The sequence below is a fragment of the Myodes glareolus genome, chromosome 19, assembly GCF_982192425.1.
Source record: "Myodes glareolus chromosome 19, mMyoGla1.1, whole genome shotgun sequence".
NCBI classification, from domain to species: domain Eukaryota; kingdom Metazoa; phylum Chordata; class Mammalia; order Rodentia; family Cricetidae; genus Myodes; species Myodes glareolus.
This window is the reverse complement of record NC_142044.1, coordinates 27,441,529-27,467,613: the sequence shown is the minus strand read 5'-3', so window position 1 is coordinate 27,467,613 and position 26,085 is coordinate 27,441,529. Positions and strand designations below refer to the sequence as shown.

The window sequence follows — 26,085 nt, the reverse complement described above, 5'->3', positions numbered from 1 at the left end:
TCATGTAGATGTATACATGAGTACATGCACATGTGAACATGCATGCGGAGGCCAGAGGTCAACATCAAGTGTCTTTCTCAATTACTCTCTACCTTATTTTTAAAGTCAGTCTCTCCATGGACATGGAGTTCATCAATTCATTTAAACTGACTAGCCACTGAGCACCAAGGACCTACCTGGCTCCATATTCTCACACTGGGATTGCAGAATGATTTCTTTGTCCAGTCTTTACATGGATGCTGGAGATTTAAACTCATTCCTCATTCACTGATGGAGCCACCACCCCGGCCCAATTTAATGTAATGTTTATTATGGTGCTTACTATTTGGTTTTCTTAATTTTGAGTTACTTTAGTTTAACTTTGAACTTAAATTCTACTTGTTTCAAGAAGTTTCTCATGGAGTCATCTTTCTAGCTACCCATTTTCTGATCGTTCTGAACCCAAAATAAGACCATTCCCAGCCGTCTGATGTAAGCCCCATTTTCTTGGGCCAAGGTTCCTTAAACACTGACCCTGAGATGAAGATTTTTCACAAACAAGAGTATACGTAAATGCATTCCAGAACAAAAGTAGTAAGAAAATGGGGAAACTGAATGGGCCAGAAGGCAGTAAACTGTGGCATAGATAGTACACAGGACCTGAACGATCCCACAGAAAATGATGGGGCCAACGGGGGTTGTGTCGCTATTTCTCTGCATCCATCAGTTATTGGATACAAAGGAAGAGACCGTGGACACAGCAGTTCTCATCCAGCTAAAACTCAGTGTCTTTATGGAGGCTCATTTGTGCTAGCCGCCCCGACTATGTGTGGCAGCTGAAGGAATACCTCACCTAGGCAGGGAGATACAGGTTCCACCATACTAGTCTCCTCCGTCGCTTGTGTTTATTTGAGTTTATACTAAACTCAACCCGATTTGCAGTGTTTCTTCCTTAATTCTGGCTTGTCTCATCTCCCAAGAAAATTTATAAAGAGGAGGGATCAGCAGGGTTAGCCATAACACCCACCGCCACAGATGATCCTAGCGGTAGAATTGATAGACACTATCTTATCTTCTACCCATTTCAAATTCTCTGCTGTTGGTTAGTGCTGCCCTTGGAGTCAGTTCAGTATTTGAATGCTGGTCACCACGAATCCCAGGCTTTGTCTCCTCTACCAATCAATCGTCAAAGTTAAAAAGGAAAGTACCAAGATTTGCCACAGAAGATGAACAGAATACCACATTCTAGAGTCAGTCATTAGCCACTGGTGGAGTAAATCCTTCCTTTGCCTGCTTGTGATGATAAACCTGAAGAGAGCATCCTTTAGTTGTAAGGGTCAAAGGGTTCCTGCTCTACCAGTTGGCGAAAGCATCAGGAAATTAAAGGAACACACCAAGCCCAGAGCTGCAGACTTAGGATCTCCACCTGGGTCGCCGGAAGCGATGGCAAATGACTATTCCTAGTCTCATTCCTCCACTCCTAGAGCTGTATGTCTTATTAGGAAGACAGAACGCCATATTCTGATCTTTGATTTGGTGTCCAGGAAAACTTCACTAATACTAGTAAAGTAGTTTCCCTAACTGAGCTTCAGACCAGGAAGGGACCCCAATCCTATTTTTTCAGAGAGAAGACCAATACCACAGGACAAGGAATGTGTTCAGTCAATGGGCACACAGCATCCAGTACATAAGAGAGAACAAAAAATGATTCCGGAGTGGCTTCACGAATGAACTTATGAATAGGCCACAGGACAATGGGTGAGGCGTCTATTGTACGCTACAGGCACTAATGTAATTCATCGCTGGCATTTGAGTTTTCTGGAGCTCTCTAGTTACACATCCAGGGACCTGGGACAATTTTGTGATCTAGAAACAAATGCTCCTCAAATCTGCTTTCCTCTTTCCTAAGTTTAAACTGCTTTAAAATGAATATCCTTTGTCTCTTTCTTCATTATGATTTTTTCCCCAAAATTAAAAAGAGTTTATTTCTCACTTTATAGATGATGAAATATTTTGTAACTTACCCCAAGATTGAGTTCATAGCTAGCAGCTAACAGAACTTGAGTTGACCCAGAATTTGACGCTAGAATCTCTGTCCTTGGGCCATAACAACACACGTGTGATGAACTTACAGAAAATAGCACAGTGACACAGAATACCACTTAATGATTGCCCTTTCAAGTCCTTGCCACCAATTTAGGAGAAAAATACTGGCTACTGAGATAAAAAAGTAAAGAGACAGCCTACTCCTGAGGAGGTAAACAGGGAAAATCTTTTTTAGACAGATGATTTCAACTCAGACCTGACAGCAGGAAATTAATGTTGAGAGGGGACATCAAAGGCACTGGAATAAGATTATATTGGTCCCAGTACTGAAGAGAGACCACAGTGGCTGGAACATGGAGGGGGGAGAGAGAGAGAGAGAGAGAGAGAGAGAGAGAGAGAGAGAGAGAGAGAGAGAGAGAGAGAGAGAGAGAGCAGCCATAGGCATGCACGGGAAGGTACAGAGGCAAGCAGCCCAGACTTTGCATGAAGAAATGTGATTTCACTTAATGGAAAAGAAATTTGCGTTGCTGAGATCAGTGTCAACATCTGTTCTCGGAGGATTACTGGCCACCACCACTAGAAGAATGGGCTGTGTAGAAATTAAGTGTAATCAGACCAGCGAGAAGTTGTAGTGATGGCCTAGTGCGCATATCCTCCGCCCTCACTTCCGCCTGCCTTCATCCGCAACAGTGCAGCGTAAACACCTCTCAACCCAACAACAGCCCGCTGACCTCTAATGAGGGGCAAGAGCATTCAAAAAAAAAAGTATAACCCCCTTAAGCTAGCTCCTTCCCTTAATACCAAAACCTCTTTCTCCTTCCAATGCCTGGAATACTGACTAATGAAACTGAACACGCTCTCCCAACAAACACCCCAAATTAAGAACTTAACATTCCATTTATGGCGCTCTCACCTGGAAAAATTAGCAGCATATGTAAAATAGCGGTGGTGGCTGGTAACTTTCTCCCGGGAAAGTCGCTTTTAGGAAGGCTACAGATTGTGTCCCGGTGTAGGCGCCACCCCCGCGCCACCCCCTCCCAGCTGTTTCCTCCAACTGGGTGCCTGCTCACCTGACTCACTGCGGTTCTCATGGTGACGGAGTGTCTTGGTAAGGAGGGGAGACGGATGCGAAACAAAAGCCTGCAGGATGCAACTAAGTTCAACATAGTAATGATGACCCCACGGACACCTTGTGTGGGAAGCTTGCCGCAGGTCTAGAACCTTGTTAAAGGGTTTGGAACATCTTCCCACAACACTGACATGTCTCTCCAATTCTTTAGTAAATTATTGCCCAGGGTCATACTGGAATTTAACTGTGTCTCCAGCTCAGGAAAATGACACCAGTCATGTACAGTGGAAACAAGATGGCAGTTGCTTTTATTTATTAAACAACAACAACAAAAAAAATCCAGTCCTTGTCCTTTCCAAATGTTAACCTACATAATCATGTGTTTTCCAACCCTGAGGTTAAATCTGGATTTTCTCCTTTCCTTCCATGTTAAGTTGCTTACTACTTGAAGATTTTTTTTTCCAGTTCCCTACCAGCTTGTGTTAGTCCCACAGAAGGGTAATTCTCTCATTTAAAAAAAAAAAAGTGTCCTGGAAAGACTTCATGCCACATTGCCTGGATGAGTCCATTTTTGGCACTGTAATGAAATGCCTGAGTAACTTTCTAAAGAGAAAAGGGGGAGCTGAATGGTGGTGCGACCTGGGAGGATGGAGCTAATGGATGAGGCAGACTCGAGTCTCATGCAACAGACAGAGGATCAGACAACTTAGATTCCAGGGGATAGGTACAGTCACGTGAGTAGAGTGTATATCACAAGGACAAGCCGCACACGTGGCAAAAGCATGCTTTTCCCCAGAAGCATAGAAACAAATAACAGCCAGCTGTAAATACTAAGAGTAATCTCACTCCTAACCCTGAGGGGCCCAAAAGCACATTCCAGGAACAATTCTGTGTTTTTGAAGAAACTGAGGTTACAAGAAACCTTGTCTTCTTGGAGTTTTCTCACAAGCATTCAGAATTCTCCTCGAATGACTCCGTTCTTGGACCGTGTCCAGGCAGCTGGAGAAACAGCTCAGTCATTAAAGTGCTTGGCTTTCAAGCACAAGATTCTGAATTCAAACCCAGAACCTATGTTTAAAAGGATAGGTTTAAGTGGAAAGCACTTAGAAGGTCAGTGGTAGGGGAGGTGGAGATGGTAGATCCCCAGGGTTCACTGGGGTTCACTAGCCTACCTGGTAACTTCCTGGCTAGTTTTAAAGACCCTGCCAAAAAAAAAAAAATGTAGGCAATACCTAAGGATAAAAACCGAAAGCTGTTCAGTGTGTTACACACACACACACACACACACACACACACACACACTTAAAATAAATTATTTTAACACTCTATATCTAATCTTTTTCAGTTATATAATTTACCTCTGAGTCCAGTTTCTTTTGTTACAATGGGAAATTAAATTTAACAGAACTGACTTGAACAATGGATGTTTGGTGGTTGGACAGCCTTCATAATCGAAACAAGTTCAGAGAACAACACTCTAATATGTGACCAGGCAGCGTTTTACGGTTAGAAAATGACGACAGAGCACGTTTGAACATCGTCTGATGTTTCTTTAGTGAGACTGATGGGATTTCGGCTGCTCTGACTGACCGAGATTCAGCTGTTTACCTAAAACCACACTCCTGAATTAGGCTTTCACTCGCTCTGTAGACTGGGTGAGGCTGTAGGTAGGTAGGTTGAACCCCTTGTGGTTAGCTACCCTCTACCCTGCACACACACATAGATTGCTGAGTTGCTGAGACCTGACCCTTGGCTCTTCCTTCTTTCGCACGCCACGCTGAATGATTTCCCAGCAAGCCCTACTGGCTCCACTTTCAAAATACTGAATTATGTTGTCCGCTTTTTCTTTCACCTCCACCAACTGCCACTTTTGTCCACATCACATATCCCTTACCTGTCCCATTGCTAAACAGTCTCCTGACACTCTTATAGACTGTGTAATTAAAAAAAAAAAAGAAAAGAAAAGAAAGAAAGCTTGAATAAAGATCCTATGAAAAGGTTAGGCAGACATGCCAGTCCTTTTCCTCAAACCCACCACGATTTTTCCACCTCACGGAAAAGGAGAAATGCAGGCTTCCCTCCTTCTTCTGACTCATGACTCCCTGTTTCTCTTGTTTACTCTGTTCTACCTTTACTGGTTTGGAGGGCAGTTGTTTGTTTTGTTCTTAAACACAAGGTGCATCTCTCTCTCCAGACCTTTGTGTCACCTCCCTCTGACTAGAATATCTTTCCATTAATCAATTCAAAATCTTTTTTTTCTCACTCCAATCTTTCCCCAAATATTATCTTCTCCAAAAGATCTCACCTAAAATCCATGCTTAAATTTTATACCCCAATTCCCTCTCACACATCACACAGTGTGGGGTGTTCACAGAGAGGCATCTATAGGGGGGTGCGATGTGTGAGATGCTTTTCTCACATGCCCTCAGAACCATGCAAGTCCTAAGCCAGTGTCAAAGCAGAGAGTGCACAGTGCCCCAATGCTCTGCCCTGCAGTAGGCTTATCAGCCTTTGCGGGCTTGCACAGTCTGTCTTTCTAATGCTCAATTATTCATGTTAGGAAGGGGTTGTGGAAATGAAGCATTTGCTGGTTTCTACAGCACCATCCCAGGAGACATCTCTCTCCTTTCTCATGAGATTTCCTAGATCCAAAAAGAAAAAAGGAAAAAGAGAGGTAGGGAGGAAGGCAGACAGGAAGGAGGGAGGGAGGGAGGGAGGGAGGGAGGGAGGGAGGGAGGGAGGGAGGGAGGGAGGGAGGAATAAAAGGAGGGAGGGAGGGAGGAAGGAAGGGAGGAAGGAAGGAAGGAAGGAAGGAAGGAAGGAAGGAAGGAAGGAAGGAAGGAAGGAAGGAAAACGCATACAAAAAAATCACAAGAACAAGAATCAAAACAGACAAGGAAAATTTGGGGGGTTTTCTATTTTGTTTTGTTTTTTAAGAGAGAGAAAAATAAAATCAAGTGGGGAGGGAGTTGGGGAGGATCAGGGAGGAATTGAGTAGGGGGGAAACACATTGTATGAAATTCTTTTCAGTGAATAAAAGGAATGAATAAATCCCATCACACTGACAATTAGCTATCACTCAGAGTAAGCTGAAACTTCCCCTGAAACTTCCTCCCAGCCCTTTAAGACTGTCTGGATCCGCAGAATTTACGGCAAGTTGGTCTGTGACAATTCTGTGATGACTCTAAGAGAAATAACGGATTTTTTGTTTATTCTTGTGAGGAGAGGACTGATGTCCACTTTGTATGTCAGAAGAGAAACTTAAAGTCTATGATTTTCTGTATGTGTGTATTGTGCTACAGGTGTGAATAATCATGTACATTGGCAAACGTGTGCGCACACACACACACACACACACACACACACGTACGCTCTTTTGTGCGAAGGCCAGTCATTGACATCAGGTGTTTTCCTCTATCACTCTCCACCTTATATACTGAGTCAGGGTTTCTCACTGAACCTGGAAACTACTGATTCAGTGAAACTAGCAAGTAGCCAGCTTTCTCCAAGGATCCCTTGTCTCTGCCTTCTGATGGTTGAGATTACAGGCCAGCCACTGCAGCAGGATCTGAACCGTGGTCTTCATGTTCTATCCACTGACCCATCACTATAACACCAGTCTATGATATTTATTTAATGCTAAAAGTAAATGTATATCTATGATTGATGGCAGTGTGTGCATTTATTTCTATTGCCTGAGAAATGAGTAAGTATTGATTGAAGTATATCACATAATAAATAACATATACTATTTACATAAGGTCCCCTGTTAAAAAAGTTGAAGACTAGAATGTCATATGAAGGGAACATCACTTGAGACATTTTTAGTGAGTGTGTACTCAACACATGATGTGAATATAGATTCAGTTATTATGAATAATCTCTTCTTTTAATCTATGAGTGAACTATGTATAAGCTGTGTCACTTTTACATACCAAGGATTCAAGAGTTACAGGTTGAAAGAGATATGAAGGATGTGGGTAAGTTGGAGAGAGACATAGGGTATATGTGATCATATTTCATTGAATACATGTATGAAATTCTCAAGAATAAAAATGTTTTCCACACTGATACAGAGATAACAGAAGCACCAATGCGAATTGCCACCATCCTGATCCATATGGACTATATAACAACAGCCACAGCAAAATCAGACCAAACATTGATAAACAAGAGAAATTGTTGCTCATAGAGAAATCAACATTCAAAGAACCAGCTGATTCAGCATCCAGTGAGACTTTATCCCTCATGGAAGGTGTCTTCTGCATGTTCATATGTAGTATAAGGGGTAAACGAGGTCTCCCCGAGTTCCCTCAGGCACTAATTCTATTCATAAGCGTGAAACTCTCCCCTCATGATGAAAAAACATTTAAAGGCTCTAACTCTTCACAGTTAATACACTAGACATAAATTGTCACATAAAGATGTGGGAAAATATGGGCACTCAAACCAGTCCCTCTATGACAGGATCACTGTGGTAAAACAGAATGGAGTGCTCTTCACACTGTCTCCTTTTACCACCTGGATTTTAATCCCACTTCAGCAAAGCACAATGCTTTCTCAGTGGAAGAGTATCCCTTCTTGCACATTAAAACCCTTCTAAAATTGAGATGCCCTGTGCACACTTAATGCTTTTCTTATGTCCTCATAAGGCATGTGTAAGTTAACAGCACATTTTTAAATCTAGTGGCATCTTATGAGAAAAGAGATCCACATGTGTTACTTTTCTTCAGTTTTTTTTTTTCCTTTTTCTGCTTCACTAGGACCTTGTTAAAAACAGAAATGGAAATATCTTCACTCTGACATTTTGAGTTCCTAGCACAGGGGAGGCTGGAGAGAGGTGAAATGATTGAGTAAATAGACAAGCAAACAAAACTGTTTGCAAAGCAGAAAGGAAAATACATTTTACAACGCCCCAGTGGACAGACCCCTAACCTACCTCCTAGCGTTCATGTTAGACTCTTCAAACATCCCTGTGGTCAGTGGTGTTGTATCTGGAGGTGACATTTCTCCCTGGAGGAAGTGTTTTAGGGACACTTTCTGGCTTCGTTTTCATGTCCTGTCAATGTCACCGAGAAAATTATTCATTTGGCATACTGCTTCATCCCGCAGGCTCTTGGCCATTTGAACGGTGTTGACAGCCCCATCAACTGGCTCGAGTGGATGGACTGAGACTGCAAAGGTTGCACTCTGACCCCAAGATACCCAATGACAGCAGCTCCTGCCACATCTCCGCATCCCTGCACTGGGTGCATGACCTTAAACACCAAAGGGCCTCATCCAGACTATTATAAGTGTGTGGGCTTTCCTCCCACCTGCAAAATGAACATCTCTGAAGCCTGCATTTTAATAAATCTATAAAACGTTCCTTATCACTACTATGAGTAGATGCTAAAGCAGAAATAACAGTTCCATAGGACCCAGACTCACAAGATTCAACCTATAAGGAGCTCAAAGCAATCAAAATGTATTTCTATACCTCAGCTCGCGTAGTGCTTACTTCATAGACATGAAACCTTGGTTTTGCCCCTCAGCCTGGGATACAAGATACTCTATCTACAAAACAAAAGAGTGTTTGTGACATTTTGTTGAGTCACCGTCTGATGGTAACAACTGGTAAATATGGTAATAACTGATAGAAAAAGTTTTAGAGTTTGCAATGTCCCGAGTTCAAACACCAAAGCTAATTCAGAAGTGTATTAGTCAGTGTTCCAGAAAGGAACAGGACTAATAAAGCAAATGTATATTATATAGGGGTTATTAAACTTGCCTGTATGATATATGCTAGGCTGTCAAACCTATGAATGTCTGCAAGCTGAGGACCTGGTCACAAGGCTGGAGGTCTCAGCAGTCCTATTCTTACTCTGAAGGCTGGCCTCCTGGAGATTCCTGGAGAGCCGTTGGTCTTCAGTCCATGGCAGAAGGCCATAAGAGCTGGGCTCCACTGTCCGTGAAGGATGACCGATACCCTGACCATCAAGGAGAAAAAGGGTCGAGTGAAAATAGCAGTGCTCTCCTTTAAGCCTCTTTATATCCAGGCCACCGCCAGAAGGTGCTGTCCACTCGAGAGGAGAGTCTTCTCCACTCCGTTAATCCTTCCAGGAAATACCCTGTCAGGCCTGTACGAAGGAGTGTCTTTAGTTTGATACCAGATCCAATCAAACTGACAACAAAGATTGGTCATTACAACAAAGCACACGTTGAGAGTTCTCAGGACACTGTTTCCATGCACTGTTTCCATCCATTTCATTGGAATCCTCATAATAACCCCATGGGTGTGTGGAATATTGACATCTAAAATATTGATGGGTGCAGAGAGATGGGTCAGGGACTATCAGCACTTGCCACCAAACCTGACAACCTGAGTTAATTCCCTGGAATCTACGTGGTAGAAGGAGAGAGCCCACTCCCACAAGTTGTCCTCTGATCTCCATATGTGTGCAATGACATGTGCACCTGTGCTAGAGATATCCTCGTGTGTGCTTTCAAAATATACTACAGAGCCATAACAACAAAACTGCATGGTATTGACACTTAACAGACATAAAGAATAACAGAGTAAAATAGAAATACAAAAACTTAGCTCACAGAGTGACAGCCACATGACTTTTAACAAATATACCCCAAACATCTACTGAAGAAAAGATGCATTTTTATTGAATTGAATAGAGGAAAATATGCCCATGCATACGCATATCTGTATGAATTAAAACAGATTCCTTACTCTCACCTTACAAAAGTAAGTTGGAGGGTCAGCAGGTTGGTCCCATGTGCAAAAGTGAACCTATTTATAGATTTACATATATAAATATACATTTTCATACATACATGTATATAAAGTTGCTTCACATCTAAGGATAGTTATTACCTTCTAGGTAAATGATAGAAAAAATATTCAAAAAATATTCAAAGAAAGCAAACAGGTGTAGTAATCCTGATATTTGACAAAATAGACTTCAGGTCAGAATTAATCAGAATGGATACAGAGGGCAATTATTCTGACTAAAGGAATAGTCTTCCAAGAGGACCTTATGATGCTAAGCACATACAGACCAAATCCAAGTTTCATAAGACAAACACTACAAAGTGTTAAGCAACAGATTGACTACAAAACAATAGTAGGTGACCCCAATTCCCCATCTTAACCATGGACAAGCAATCTAAAGAAAAAGTAAGCAAAAAAAACCACTGGGTTAAATGACATCATAGGTAAAATAGATCTCACAGATATCTATAAAATATTCCACCTGTAAACTACAGACTATCCATCCAGCTCAGCAACTAATGGAAAATTCTCTAAACTATTAGGACAGGAAGCAAATTTCACTAAATACCAAAAAATCTGCATATTCCATCTGACAACAATGGAATAAAATTTGAAATCAATAGAAGCAGCTCTGGGATATATGCAAATTCGTGGAAACAACACATGATTGCATGATGAAGGGGTTATTGTATAAAAAATGGAAATTGTAAAACTTCATCGAATTCAGTAAAAACTAAATCACAACAGACCAAAATATCTGGGTTGCAATGAAAGCAAAGTAGTCCTCAGAGGGAAAGACATAGCTCCAAGGGCCTTGTGATCCCAGCACTCAAGAAGCTGAGGTATGTGAGCCATGAGTTCAAGTTCAGCCTGCCCAGTACAGTATTCCCCTTTCTCAAAATACAAAGCTTCAGTGAAGACTACAGAAAAGAGCATGAAGCTTATCTGGTATATCCCAAATATCTAGCAAATGTGTAGTTGAGATCTAAGAAAAGAGGAAAAAATTGGCAAAACCAAATGCAAGAATATCTGACTGAAAAGTTTCTAAAAGTATAGGAAATTATCTGTAAGTTGTGGATTGAAGGAATTGTTTTAACCCACAGTCAGCCAGATGTAAACAGCTGGCAGTCTCTCAAGAATTTAAACATCTACCTGCCACATGATCGTGCAGGTGTTTATACACCATAAATGAAAGTACATTTACAGCAGAGGAAACGGAGGCCCGGCCACCTCTAGCTGTATGACCCATAAGGGAAATAAAAACCTGAATGTGGACTCCAGATTGGTGACTGAGGCCTGGGGTGCTAAACCATGGTGGAGAGCTTGAAATTGTGGCATCGATGGCTGAGTTTGAGATAAGAACCTGGGCAGATGCTTTACCCGCTTACACATTAGTTTTCTATGAAATGAGGATACTGTAATATTCAGTACATAAGGCAAATTCCAATAATTAGGAGGAAAAACATAGCTCAGACATTTCCTGAAATATGCCATAGCTCAAACAATGTTGGTGGCATTTACAATAGCATCGCATGCTAGCAGGTCAGGAGCTCTAAACTTAGTCAAGCATCTACTAAGCTACAAAGGAAGTGCACCCCGGAGGGCAGTGCGCACAATGACATGCCTGTTTCAAAGGTCATGTCATTTCTTTCTAGCTTTGAATCCAATTATTTTAAATTCTTCCTTCCTTGGGATCCCACAGGCAAGATCATTTCTCCTTCTCAGCTGATATTTTCTTACTTTTTATAGCATATTGCTTTTAGATTTCCCAAACCAATCAAATCATCCGGCTGTCTTTTCGTCTCAGATATGCTCTGCAGCCACCTGCAGAGTTCACTAATGTCTGCTCTAGCCCAAGACTGGAAACAGCAGCCCTTAGTTAACACAGGAGCCAAAAATATCACATTCCCTCGGTGGAATAATTTATTCACTTTAGACTGGCGTTTTCTTTCACTGTCCTTATTTTCAAAGGCAATGCTGAATGTAAGCCGCTCTCTTCCCCTGACACTGATGAGACAGCTACATACCGACCCAGGAAACAGAACCTCAAATGCTCTTTCCATTAATTTATTCACATAAGATGCTCTGAGTACCCATGGACCAATGTCAAGCACACTCCAAGGACCAGGAACACTGGAGAGCAAGCCAGGGGCACAACCCCTATTTCACAGCCTTTGGTCTGGTCCAGAGGCACACAGCACACCAAAAGATGTCAAAATACTTATATAATTGTCATCTTCCTAAGAGCGGAGAGAACAGCTCAGGGGACTCTGGGAGTGCTGGAGATATGGCTAACAGTCTCTGGAAAATGATGTTCCTCTCCTCTCTTTACTGAGCTAAATATGGAAAGGGGTCTAGCGGTGAACAGATATGAATTCAAGCAAAGCTGGCACCCTATTCAAATCCCAAAGTGTAGGAAACAGGAGGGGCTATTCAGGGAAGTGGGGCAGATAATATGAGTCCGATTAGCCGAGTATCCCTACCAGCCTTCTTAAGGTCCTTTTCCGTCTGACAGACACTGAAAATCTAAAAGCCATGCGTCCCAGAGTTTGCGGCAGTCACTGTGGGTGTGACTCAGATCTGTCCCCATTAGCTACCGAATGGAACATCCCTAGGGGCTGCGTCATCATTACGTTGTGCCAGATCTAGACGGATGTGTCCTGAGAGACTGCTCTCTGAGTCAAGTCACCACCATCTTGGGTTTTCTAGGTGTGTCTCTTCACAATGGATCATCCTAGCTGGGCTGATTGACAGTTTACTCCCCCTCCCCCCAAACAGGGACCAGAGGGACAAAGATTCTCACCTGAGTATTGGGGGCTAACACCTGCTGTATGCAGCTCTGTCTTAATTGCACTTGGTCTGGGGAAGGGGTTCGAGTACATAAAGGTTGGGAAAGATGGCGCTCTATCTTTTCAGGGGCACCCTCAGCCAGCTGGGTAAGACTTTCCAAGTGTGGACTCAATGGTGAGGAGAAACACTCACAGCTGTGTAAGGAAACCCATCTACACTCTGGGAAGAAAAAAAGAAGAAAAACAACAACGATAAAATAATGGGTTTCCCAGAGTGCACATGGATGGAATCCTGCTACTGTGTACCATCTGATCTTAGAAGATGAGGAAGACATTGTTTCTGTCTCCCCTGGGAAGGAATTTTAGCAACTGGGCTGCAAAGTCTATTCGAACAAGCACAACAACACCTTCCTAGGCACAGTGTGTTTTAGAACCGCTGTGACAGGCAGCTTCCAATACTCCACCTCGAGCCTCAGCTTTGGCACTTTTGTTCCTCTGCCTCGGAGATGTTCTAGCGTTTGGAAGATTCTCTGGTCCATTGAGATGGACCCTACAAGTTCAAATGTGTTTACATTCCTAGGAGCAAGTGTCACAGACTAATGCCCCAACCTGTGATTTGGGAAAAGATGACTCTAAGGTTCGTGCCTTTGATTCCTAGATGGGATTCCCAGGAGAATTGACTTCAGTTCTTGTACCTGATGGTTAGTGAACATCTCCTTCCCTTTCCCATCTCTATCTCTCTCCACAACCCTCATTCAGCCTTAGAGATCTATGTGAACATCAGAACCCAAGCCCCATCTCAGGCTCTGCCTTTGGGAAAAGCAGACTCAGCCTACAGATTGAGTCAGACAGAGTGGTTCCCTCATCGGGTGGTTGTGTTGTAGTTTCTGAAAATTTGTTCATGGATTCCCACTAGAGTCACGCCCCTCCAGCACTGCTAAAATCATTTTGTGTGTATGTGTATTTGTGTGTGTGAGAGAGAGGTTCCCTCACAGGCATGCCCAGGGGTGTATCTCCTTCATGATTCTAAGTATGTCAAGTTGACTATCAGTATTAAACTCTATGAAGGAATTTCTGGACTGAATTTATTGAGATGGGAAGACTCATTCTTCGAATTTTTTTTTTGTTTTTTCCCATTTCTTTCCCCCACCTCTCCTCTGCTCCCCCGCAATCCACTACTCCTGTTTCTGTTCAGAAAGGGGCAGACCTCCCATGGGTGTCAACAAAGCGTGGCATATAGAGTTGAGATAGCGCCACACACAACGCCTGTCTGCACTCTATGTGCTACCCTATGGTTCGTGAGCTTCGGGCAAGGGACTGGAGGTTGAAACACACACAAATACACACAGACAGAGAGACAGAAGACAGAGACATGGCCCTCTAGTCACTGGTAAGAAGCCCTTTATTCAATAGTACCATGGAGGCTTATATATCTAACAGTCAGGTGGGCCAACAGGTGAAAATCTTATCCTCTGATCCTCAAGGCAAGGCAACACCTGCTCGCGAAGCAGAGCTGGTAAACAAATTTGACACTACTTTTAGTAACTCAAATCAGAAGGAAAGTAAAGATCTCTAGTAGGGAAGAGCCGTTGGAAGCCAGAACTCCAAATGGTCCCAACAAGCTAGGACTAAGCTCCTCCCCTTGTATTAAGGCTGAGCAAGGCAACTCAGTATGAGGATAAGTTCCCAGAAAACATCCAAACCATTAAGGAAAGGCCCTGCTCCCACCACTAGGAGTCCCACAAGTAGATCAAACTACACAACTGCCCCTTAGATGTAGAGTGCCTAGGTGGTCCCATGCCAGCTTCCCAGCTATTGGTCCAGCGTCTGTGAGCACCCATGAGCCCAGGTTAGTTGTTTCTGTGGGTACCCATGTGATGTCCTTGATTCCCCTGACTCATACAGTTCTTCCTCCCTGATACAATCCTTCAGGATTCCCAATGCTTGACTATGGATCTCTGCTTCTTTTCCTGTCAGTCACTGAATGCTCTCTGATGACAACTGGGATAGTTACTAATCTGATTCCAGGAGACAGTCACTTCAGGCTACATATCCACTAGTGCTAGAAGTCTTAGCTGGAGTCATTGTTATGGATTTATGGGAGTTTCCCTTGCACCAGATTTCTACCTGACTCCAAATTACCCCAAGACATCCCTTTTGTTACTCTTCTCCCTCCCCCACCCCCACAACCCAATGCCTCATGTTCCCATCTCCACTAGCCCCAAGCCTATCCAGGAGACCTCTTCTATTCCCCATTCCCAGGGAAATCCATGCATTGCCATCCACTTTGGGCCCTCATTGTTATCTAACCTCTCTGGGGCTGTGGATTATAGCATGGTTACCCTTTACTTTACAGCTAATATCCACTTATGAGTGAATATATACCATGTTTGTCTTTATGAGTGTGGGTTACCTCACCCAGGATAATTTTTTTCTAGTTCCATTCATTTTTTTTCGTATTTCCTGATGTCACTGTTTTTAAGAGCTGAGTAATATTCCACTGTATAAATGTACCATATTTTCTTTATCCATTCTCTGGTTGAGGGCACCTAGGTTGTTTCCAGGTTCTGGCTATTATGAATAACACTACTATGAATACAATTGTGCAAATATCCTTGTGGAATGATTGAGCATCCTTTGGGTATATGCCCAAGAGTGGTATATCTGGATCTTGAGATAGATAGATTACCAATTTGAGAAACCTCCATATTGATTTCCAAAGTGGCTGTACAAGTTTGCACTCTCGCCAGCAGTAGAGGAGTGTTCCCCTTGCTCCACATCCTCTCCAACATAGGCTGTCATTAGTGATTTTGTGTTTAGCTGTTCTAACTGGTAGAAAGTAGACTCTCAGAATCATTTCGATTTGCATTTCCCTAGTGACTAAGGATGTTGAGCAATTCTTTGTGTCTCTTGGCCATTTGAGATTCTTCTGTTGAGAATTCTTTTAAGACCTGTACCCCATTTTTAATTAGATTATTTGGTTTGTTGATGTCTACCTCCTTGAGTTCTTTATATATTTAGAAAATCAGCCCACTATCAGAGTTTGGGTTAGTGAAGATCTTTTCCTATTCTGTAGCTGCCTTTTTGTCCTTTACCTTACAGAAGCTTCTCAGTTTCTGGAGGTCCCACTTATTAATTGTTGACCTCGGTGTCTGTGCTACTGCTGTTCTATTCAGGAAGTTGTCTCCTGTGCTAATGTATCAAAGGCTATTCCCCACTTTCTTTTTGATCAGGTTCAGTGCTACTGGGTTTATGATAAGGTCTTTGATCCACTGGGACTTGAGTTTTGTGCAGTGTGATAGATATGGATATATTCTCATTCTTCTACATGCCAACATCCAGTTTGAACAGCACCATTTGTTGAAGATGCTTTCTTTTTTTTTCTACTGTATAATTTTGGCTTTTTGTCAAAAATCAGATTTCCATAGGTGTGTGGATTTACATCAGGGGGAAGACCCACATGCATGAATTTGGTTCCCAAATTGAATACAAAGAAAAGAAAAGCAAGCTGGGATTTTCATACTGACTTAGGCTAAGATTAATTTGTCTCTCTGCTTTCTTACTGAAGATGCACTCTATTTCCTGTCACCATGCTTTCTCCACCATCATGGACTTTGCCCACAAATTCTGAGGCATGCTAAGCCTTTCCTTCCTTAAGTTTCTTTTGTCAGATGTATTTTCATGGCAGTGAGAAAAATAACTAATCCATGTCCTGATGTGGATCATGTTTGTTTCAGGGTGAATACGGATATAAAAGATACACTTTGGAAAATATCTGTCTTGCCAACTTGGGTCAAAAGTAACCACTGGACAATGTTTACCAAAAAAAAAAATACTGGTTAAAACTTAATTACATGGTATCTTACCAATTTCATGAGCATGTCCAATTCACATTTTCCTCCAAAAGATCAAATAACTTCAGTTCTAAGATGAAATAATACCAAGTGTGTCCTAATAAATAGAGAGAGGTAAAGGTTTTTGGTTTTGTTTTGGTTTGGTTTTTTGACTAGGTAGAATGTTAAAAGTACATAAAGCACAACAAATGTAATAAACATTCAAAATTTAAAAATTATATTTAACTTTTAATCCCAGATTCAGTTATCTTTATTTAAAAAACAACTGAAGATATAAAAATACAAAAGGTTGCAACTCCATATTTTATGCTCCCCACCTAACTACCACCCTTTTTCAGAAGCACCCTGTCACTGTCATCAAGACCATAGTCCTGTTATACGTAGAATCCATAAATATACATGGGGAACTTTTCTAATGTATGTAAGTAATGCATTAACTTACCTCCTTTGAAATGTCCTGTTCTACCCAGTCTTAAATTTTTTCATCATGGTCTGGGTGCAGAAGTCAGAAAATAAACTGCCAAAGACTTGAACTCTGAAAGTAAAAGTCAAAACACTGTAACTTTAAGAGAAAACGCAGGAACTCAAGCTTTGGATTGAGTGGCTATACTGGGTTGTGAAGGCAAAGTTTCCCTGTGCCTGCGAATGAAGCATCAGACGACATGGACCCAACAAAATGAGTCTAAGTTCAATTGGGTTCTCCAGCACTTGGGAGGCAGAGACTGAAAGGGCAGCTTTTTGGTTTGGTTTGGTTTGGTTTTAGCTTTTTGAGACAGGGTTTCACTGTAGCTTTGGAGTCTGTCCTGGAACTCACTCTGTAGACCAGGCTAAACTCAAACTCACAGAAATCTGCCTATCTTTGTCTCCCAAGTGCTGGGATTATAGGTGTGTGCGACCACTGTCCAGCAACTGAAGGAGTTCAAAGTAAGCCTGGTCTACATAGTGAGTTTCAAGCAAGCTAGAACTGCACAATGAAATCTTGTCTCAAAAAAGCCTCAATCATTAATAGCAGTACCTATACACCTATTTTATTCATTTAACTGCTATGAACATGCATATTTGTTTCTGTTCATTCACTGTGCTAACTAGTTTTATGTCATCTTGATATAAGCTAGATTCATTTGGGTAGAGGAAACTTCAATTGAGAAAATGCCTCCGTAAGCTCAGACTGTAGGCAAACCTACAGGGCATTCTCTTAGTTAGTGATTGATGTGAGAGGGCTAAGCCCATTGTAGGTGGTGCCATCCCTGAGCTGGTGGTTCTGGATGCTGTAAGAAAACAGGCTGAGAAATCTATGAGGAGCAAACCAGTAAGCAGCATTGCTCCATAGTCTCTGTAGTTCCTTCCCTCAGGTTCCTTCCCTGTTTGAGTTCCTGTTCTGTCTTCCATCCATAATGGATTGTTATTATATGGGAGTGTAAATGAAATAAATCCTTTTCTCCCCAACTTGCTTTTGGTCATAGTGTTTCATCACAGCAATGGGAACACTAAAACACTCAGAAATGTATATACAACTTGCATCTAATCTATGCTACTGAAAGTTTACTTCAATGAATACACTAACATGACCGTGTAAAAACTTCATCAAGGGATAGAGTTAGAAATGAACATGCCAAGTGTGTTCCCTGGATCATGCATGTGTTCAGCATCTCTAGATTCTACCAAACTGGTGGGTAGGGAAAATTATAATTCCAGAAGCAGTGTATAGAAGTTTTTATTTTCTTACATCTCAGCAAACTATTGGTACTTTCAGAATTTTTAAAATTTTACCAAGCAGTGAGTTTGAAATGCCACATTTTGTTGCTTAATTTGTATCTCCATGATTGTTGGTATGGTGGGGAATTTTGTCTAAAATTAAAATGGCTTTTGTTCTACCCCTTTTGTGAATATAATATATGAATTACATACACATGTCAATTATGGTACTTGTTTCATATTATTAACTCGTGGAGTGTTTGTGAACATTCTGAATGTTAACTCACTTGTTATTTCCTCCTCCCTTAGCTTATATTTTAATTTTGCTTATGTTAATTTTCTTACTCAGAATTTTACTTCCAAAATAACCACATTTTATCATGTTTTCATGCATTGAGAGATTTTTAATAAAAAGTTTTTACTTGTTCTTTGAGAATTTCACACATGCATACAATATATTTTATTCATACCCACCGTCACTTTTTCCAAAAACTTCTCCCAGCCCCTTCCACACCCCTGCTATCTCACATCTTCTTTATTATTTATTATAACCCACTGAGTCCTATTAAAGCTTCTCATATACACACGGATGTGGAACCATCTACTGGAGCATAGTCCGTCTGCCTGGGACCACACCCCTAAAGAAAACTGATTCTCCCTCACCTGGCATTCAGCAATTATCAACAGGGGTTAGGGCTTGGGAGCCCTGTCCCTCTCCATGTTGGAATCTTGACTGACCTAATCTTATGAAGATCATTTTCAGGTGATCACAACTGGAATGACTTCATTTATGAGTGCAGCAGTCTTGGCGTGTCCAGAAATTTGTTACATTCCAGTCATCCCAAACCTCTGACTCTCAGCTATCTTTCTGCCTCTGCTTCTTCAATGACCTCCAAATCTGGGGGTATCAGACATGATATACAGGTCCAATTTATGGCCGAGCACTCTATAAAGACTAATTCTCTACACTATGGCCAGTCTTATAATACCTGGTATCCACTACATGAATAAATATCTCTGATAAGTGGCTGAGTGTTCAAGCCTAATGGAATGCCTATACCTATTCCACTACACCAAGCTCAGGGAGCACTGCTGAAGGGAAGGTTCAAAGAATGTAGGAACTGCAAATATATTCATAGCAGTGTTATTTGTAATAGCCATAACCAGGAAACAACCTAATGCCCCTCAACTGAAGAATGGATAAAGAAAATGTGGTACATTTACACAATGGAGTAGTACTCAGTGGGGGGAAAAAATCAAATCTTGAAATTTGCAGGCAAATGAATGGAACTAGAAAAAAAACCATCCTGAGTGAGGTAACCCAGTCTCATATAAACAAACATGGTATGTACTCACTCATTAGTGGATATTAGATGTAAAGCAAAGAATAACCCTACAGTCCATGACCCCAGAAAAACTAGGTAACAAGGAGAACTCTAAGAGAGACATACATGGATCTCCCAGGGAAGGGGAAATACACAAGATCTTCTGAGAAAATTGGGAGTATGGGGGTGGGGGAAGAAGGGGGCGGGAAGAAGGAAAGGGAAGGAGGGAAAAGAACATGCGGGAACAGAATGGCCGAGATGGGGAAGGACAGAGAGGGAAAACGATATCTTAATTGAAGGAGTCATTATGGAGCTAGCAAGAAACCTGGCACTATGGAATTTCTCAGGAATCTATGAGAATGACCCCAGCAAAGACCTTAAGCCATAGTGGAGAGGGCACCTGAATTGGCATAATCAGATTGATGACTATCTTAATTGTCATCATAGAAACTTCATCCAGCAATCGATGGAAGCAGATGCAGAGATATAAGGCTAGCACTGGACAGAGTTTCCAGAGTCCAGTCAAAGAGAGGGAAGAGAGATAATATGGGCAAAAGGATCAAGACCATAATGGGAATACCCACAGAAACAGCTGACCTGAGCTAGTGGGAATTCACTGACTCCAGACTAATAACAAGAGAACTTCCATAGGCCCAAACTAGGTCCACTGAATGTGGGTGACAGTTGTATGGCTGAGGGCAATCTATGGGGCAATTGGCAGTGGGACCTGGATTTATCCCTACTGTTTTTTTTTTTTAGTCCATTCTCCTTGGAATGGACTAAAAGAACTGGCTTTTTTTAGTTCATTCTCCTTGGAGGGATACTTTGTTCTGTCAAGATATAGGGAAGAGGGCCTTGGTCCTGCCTCAAAGTGATGTGCCAGACTTTTGTGGACATTATCCCATGAGAAGCCTTACCCTCTCTGAGGAGTAAATGAGGGTGGGGTGGGGGAAGTGGGAAGAGAAGAGGGAAAGGGAACTATGATTGGTATATAAAATGAGAAAAAGCTGTTTTAAAAAGCAAATACAAGAAAAGAAGACAAAAAGGAGTGTAAGAACTGAAAGTCAGGGAGGAGCTCTGTGGGGTGTTTATCTTGTAGACATGATATAACATGGCTCTCACAATCATAAACTCACAGTAGCTATGGTTATTTGTATAAGACCTGCGCAAGACAGAGCCAGACAAAATCCCAAATAGGTGGGGTAGATGATCTCCAGACCCCACAACTTACTGAGAAGTTGTTGGAGTCCTTCCTAACCAGATCAGAGAGTACCTACCCTGGTAGACTAGCAGAGAAACTATGTGACTAGTGGAAGAAGAGAGAGTGCTATGATTGGTGTAAATACAACCCTTCATTTGCATGAAAGTCTTTGGTGATTTAGGTAAATGCCACTTGGCTAGCATATAAGTAAGTGTTTTAGTCACTTAGTCAGGTGGCTAAGGTACACCCTCCTCTTACTTGCCCCAGTGTTGCAAGCCTGGGCCAAATCAAAGACTTCCCTAGAGCATTTTCTTTCTTTCCTTAATTTTTGTAGAGTATCCTGATCTTGAAACACAACATCAAGTTGGCACTACAGCAGCAGTAACAGGGGAACAGCTGGCAGGTTGAGCCATGGAAATGCTGGAGCCACCAGGGCTTTGGCAGCTACAGAAGAAGTGATGCCAAGCAACAGACAGACTAAACTGCAGAAGTTGCAGGGCAGCTGGCTGCTTTGATAACTAAGGAAGAGCGGGAGATGTAAGACCAGTGTAACCAATCTGGCAAAAGCAATAGAAGGAAAATCCTGGTTCCAAGCAGCAGGAGCAACAAGACTAACTGATGTCCAGGACTAGGAAATCTGATTGCTGAGGTCTATACAAGAGCTAGAACAATACAGAGCATCCCAGCATCCAAGGCTTTGGGAGAGCCAGAATACTAGAGGGTGCCACTGCTGTTGCTCCTACCTGTATGCTGCTACTACTTTGCTTCTGCCAAGCACTGAGGGATACAAGAAAATAGAAAGAGGTGACTCTGGATTGGAGGATCTGCAAAGTCTCCTCCATAGGGAGGGGCAGAGAATGGAGAACAATGGAGCCTACTGTATCCATTGTCCCTTCTTAGCTCTAATAACACAAGATAATGGCCATTCCAACTGGTGTAAGATGAAACCTCAGAGTTTTGATTTGCATTTCCCTGATGACTAGGATATTGAACATTTCTTTAAGTGCTTCTCAGTCATTTGTGTTTTCTCTATATCATATACCCCTTTAAATGAAAACAAACATTTATAAAAAATATTTGGGAATTTGGGCATAGTTTTCTCAAAACTGCTTCCTGTTTTCTTTTTTTTTTTTTGGACAAAGTATTTTGGGGAGTTTACAGAGACCTTTTGGGGGGCCTTGGTCCATCAAACCACATTAGTCTGGAAGGAATCCACAAGTTTTCATCCTCTGTGGAAAAGCAGAACCTCTTTTCCAAAGCAATATCTCCTTAGACCCAATTTTGAAGTCAAAATACCTTTATAATATGTATGTTGGCTTAACTTAGCAGCCCCCAGAATCAAATGTTTCTCTGTAGTCAAAAACTTCAAAGAAAGCACATTAATATACATACTTCAAACTCTTTATATATATTCCATCTTTGCATGGATTATTTTTCTTTACTCCTATAATCTATGACTATCTGTACTCTTTTATATTACTTTTACTGTCTTTTTAAAGACTTTATTTTATTTTTAAAGCTATTTTTTGTAACTGTCCATATTCCTTTTTCTCTCTCTCAATCCTACAAACATTTTTTTAACATACTATAACCCATTTATAAGTGTATTTCTGTCTGAATCTGTCTTTATTGCACGTTTGTAATATTTTCTGACCAGGAGTGCTTTTAAAATGATAAGCAACTTGGTTGTAGTGGCCCTAGATGCTGACTCTGCTTCTGTCGGCCTTTTAATATGGCAGAGGTACCTTTACTGCTAGCTCTGGGACCGCTGGATAGGAGCCACACTCACCACTTTCATTCTGGGAAGGAGCGTGCAGCACATAAACCCCTTTTATCTGAGTAAAAGCTAAAGTTGCCCTGCAGTACATTATGTGGCTTGGAAATATCTCTGTATATGGTAGTGGGAACCTGCCATCCTTCTGGCCTGTACATGCCTAGCAGACCCAATCCAGCTACTCACCCAGGCAAGGGGGCTGAGCTGCTGGCATGCTCTCAGATACTTTCCTCCTAACCCTGAATGGGTGTAGCCCCAGCCATTTGGGTACCATTTTGTAAGCTGAGAACACTTGTTTGTTTCCTGGCTGCCCAAACCAGAATAATAAAACAGAAACCATATTAATTATAAGACTGTTTGGCCTATTAGCTCAGGTTTCTTATTAATTAACTCTCACACCTTAAATTAGCCCATTTCTATTAACCTGTGTGTCACCACAAGGCTGTGGCTTACTGGTAAGGGTCTGATGGGCATCTTTCTCCTTCAGCAGCTACATGGCATCTCCTTGACTATACTTTCTTTTCTTTTCTATCTATTTGGAATTCCTACCTTGCTCTATTCTGCCCTGCCATAGGCCAAAGCAACTTTATTCATTAACCAATAAAAGCAACACATATACAGAAGGACTTTCCACACCAAATTTCTCTGAATCTATGCTCATTTCTTGTGCTTTTCCTTTGGATCCTTTTCTTCTGTTTGTTTGTTTGTTTTACTCTATTCTGATTTGTTTGCTTTTGTTTTGTCATACTTTATTTTACTATTATTCCTTAGAAGATTGTTCTTTTTTTTCCAACAAGAGACAGGAAGGGTATGGATCCATGTAAGAGGGAAGGTATATAATAATACAAGATATTTAGCACACTTATTAAAATTGACCTACTAATTTCATAATATGTAGTATTTTTCCCTAAAGTCCAAGTTTTTGAATAGTTTCATCTTACTTCCAAATACAAGAAACTTTGTATTTAGATAATTTAAACTAGACCATTTCCACATTTCATGTTCTTTTCCAATAGCTTAGTTGCCTCATTTAACAAAGTGTGTGTGTGCCGGGCGGTGGTGGCGCACGCCTTTAATCCCAGCACTCGGGAGGCAGAGGCGGGCGGATCTTTGTGAGTTCGAGGCTAGCCTGGTCTACAAGAGCTAGTTCCAGGACAGGCACCAAAGCTACAGAGAAACCCTGTCTCGAAAAACCAAAAAAAAAAAAAAAGAACAAACAAAGTGTGTGTGTGTGTGTGTGTGTGTGTATTTCTCTAAATGATATCTATATATTTTACTGGTTTTCTTCATTTTATCAGTTTCTTCTTGTGCCTTCCTTGGTCTCTCTGGGATCATTGTTCTTCTTGGTTAAATTTTTATTTTTAAAGCTATTTCACCTAAAACTGCTTTTACTCTGGGTATGCCTAAAAATATCTTTGTCTTTATTTTATTCTTGAAACAATACTTGGTTTTTAAAAAAAAATAAAATCCTAAGCTGTTACTTATTTTTCTCTGCACTTTGGGTGGGTGGGATATGAATATGTATTTCCAGAACTTTAAAGCTAGAGTTTTAATTATACAATTCTTATGAAAAAGGTTAGATCTGATAGTTGTTGGTATAAAGAGAAACAGCTGGTGAAGACCAGAACAGAACATGTGGAGACAAGGTAAAAGTGATGGAAATGTTATGTGGGAACGTGACTGTGAGAAATATCATCTACTTTTAATTATTTTTTACACTAGTATACAGAGTACTGGGTTTCATCCTGGCACCTTTGAACATGTGTGTCATTATACTTCAGAGAAACACTTAAGGCATTCTGGATTTCCTCCTCCCTCATCATGGCAGCCAGTTGCCCTTGCAAGGTGTAGACAAGCTAGCTGAGCTATAAATGACAAAATGAAAAAAGCAAGAGGTGAGGCTCCTTCCCTGAGCCTTCCAACAGCATAACCTGATGCAAAGATCCTGCCTGATGAGGGGAATCATTGGATGCAGGATCCAGCTGAAGGAAGACTGGAAACAGCAAGTCATTGAGGTGTGAAGAAACACCCAAGATATCTTCAAAGTCTCTTTGAGAAGAGTTGCCATTCACAGTTTAGTCTTTGCCCCCATTGAAGGACATTTGGAGAACTCCATTCCTCTCCCTCCTTCTGTCCTTCCAGGGAGTGTACAGCTTAGATGCTAGTCAAGATTTCCTCTCCGCAGTGCTGGCAAATAAAGCAGTGAGTGTGGGCTTCGCACCTACACCAACACAACATCACAATAAGCTTCATTCTGTAGAAGGTTCTGAACTCCCACTACCAGGTTGTACTTGGTTAGAAAGACAGCCTGACATATGGAGAATAGAACAGTGCTCTGAGGACCATGCTGCACCATGGATGGATGGTTCTTTCTTCTCTCTTTGGGCAAGTTGCCAGGACTCAGAACTCCAGATCACAAATCCCCTATAAACCCTCATAAACAAATAGCAGGATAGTAGGAAGCAATTTTGGAATTTGGAACATCCATTTGTAACTAGAATAGAGGAAAATAGATGGATCCCCACACTACTGAAGGAAGATTAAATTCACCTTCTAGAAATCAATTTGTGACTTATTCTCTCTGTTCCCCAATCTCCCTCTCCAAATTTTTTCTTATTCTGTAAGAATTCAGTGCATTTAGAACATTTATGAGGATGTTTACTGCATGACTTTTTGCTTTACATTTTTTTCTTTTAAAAAAAGAAAATGTTCATGTGCTCTACAGAAATATCCATGAAGAAGAAATATATGTATATGTAAATGCATTGGAAATAGCTTCAACATTCATCAATGAATTGACAGAAGAATTATGACTCATGCTGTGAAACGCCTCAGTGCTGTCTGTCTTAGTTACATTTCTCATTGCAACAGTAGAACGCCCAAATGAAACAGCCTAAAGAAGGAAGTGGTTATTCTGGGTCACGGTTCTAGAGTACAGTCCATCACAGTGGGCAAGTCAAGATGCAAAGAGCTTGAGGCAGCTGCTCATGCTGCATCCTCAATCAGGAGTCAGGAAAAGATGAAGGCTTGAAGTTTCAGCTACCTTGTGGTCCAAGACCCAAGCCCAGGAAATGATGCCCCCTCCTTTAGGATGGGTCTTCCCACATCAATGACACAGTCAATCACTCATGGGCATGTCAGGGGACTGGTCTACACTAAATAAGCCCTGAAGGTGTTCCCCAAGTTTGTCTCCTAGGTGACAACAAATCATGTTATGCTGAGAACATTAACCTCTATATTATTATAAACAAAAAAATCTGTAATTATTTTCTGCAGGAATGTCCAGGTGTCATTAAATGAATTAGATTAAGTGAGAAAAATAAATTAACACTGTATCATGTGCCAAATTATCATATTTTTTCATTTAAAAAGAAGATGTTCATCTGTTATATATAAACATCAATGTGGAAGATATATATGCATATATATGCATAGACATATATGTAAAAATCTAGAAAAGGACTTTCACATAAGCAATCTATACATAAAATTTGGTTTAAAAGACAAGGGAAATTATTAACTTTTAATGTCTTCCTTATTTTGTTTGACTTTCATGATCATGCACTATTTTTATAATGAAGAAATAC

The 26,085-nt window shown here is 41.2% G+C and overlaps 1 long non-coding RNA gene across 2 annotated transcripts in view; it reads right to left on the bottom strand.

The window, feature by feature from the left end:
* Positions 1-26,085, bottom strand: part of LOC146891077 (uncharacterized) — a 120,657-nt gene that overhangs the window by 15,566 nt on the left and 79,006 nt on the right. For both annotated transcript variants that reach the window (XR_015735611.1, XR_015735610.1), the window contains exons 2-3: positions 16,946-17,038; positions 16,516-16,600 (exon numbers count right to left, since the gene is read on the bottom strand). This is a non-coding gene — a long non-coding RNA (uncharacterized LOC146891077). The remainder of the gene's footprint in view (positions 1-16,515; positions 16,601-16,945; positions 17,039-26,085) is intronic.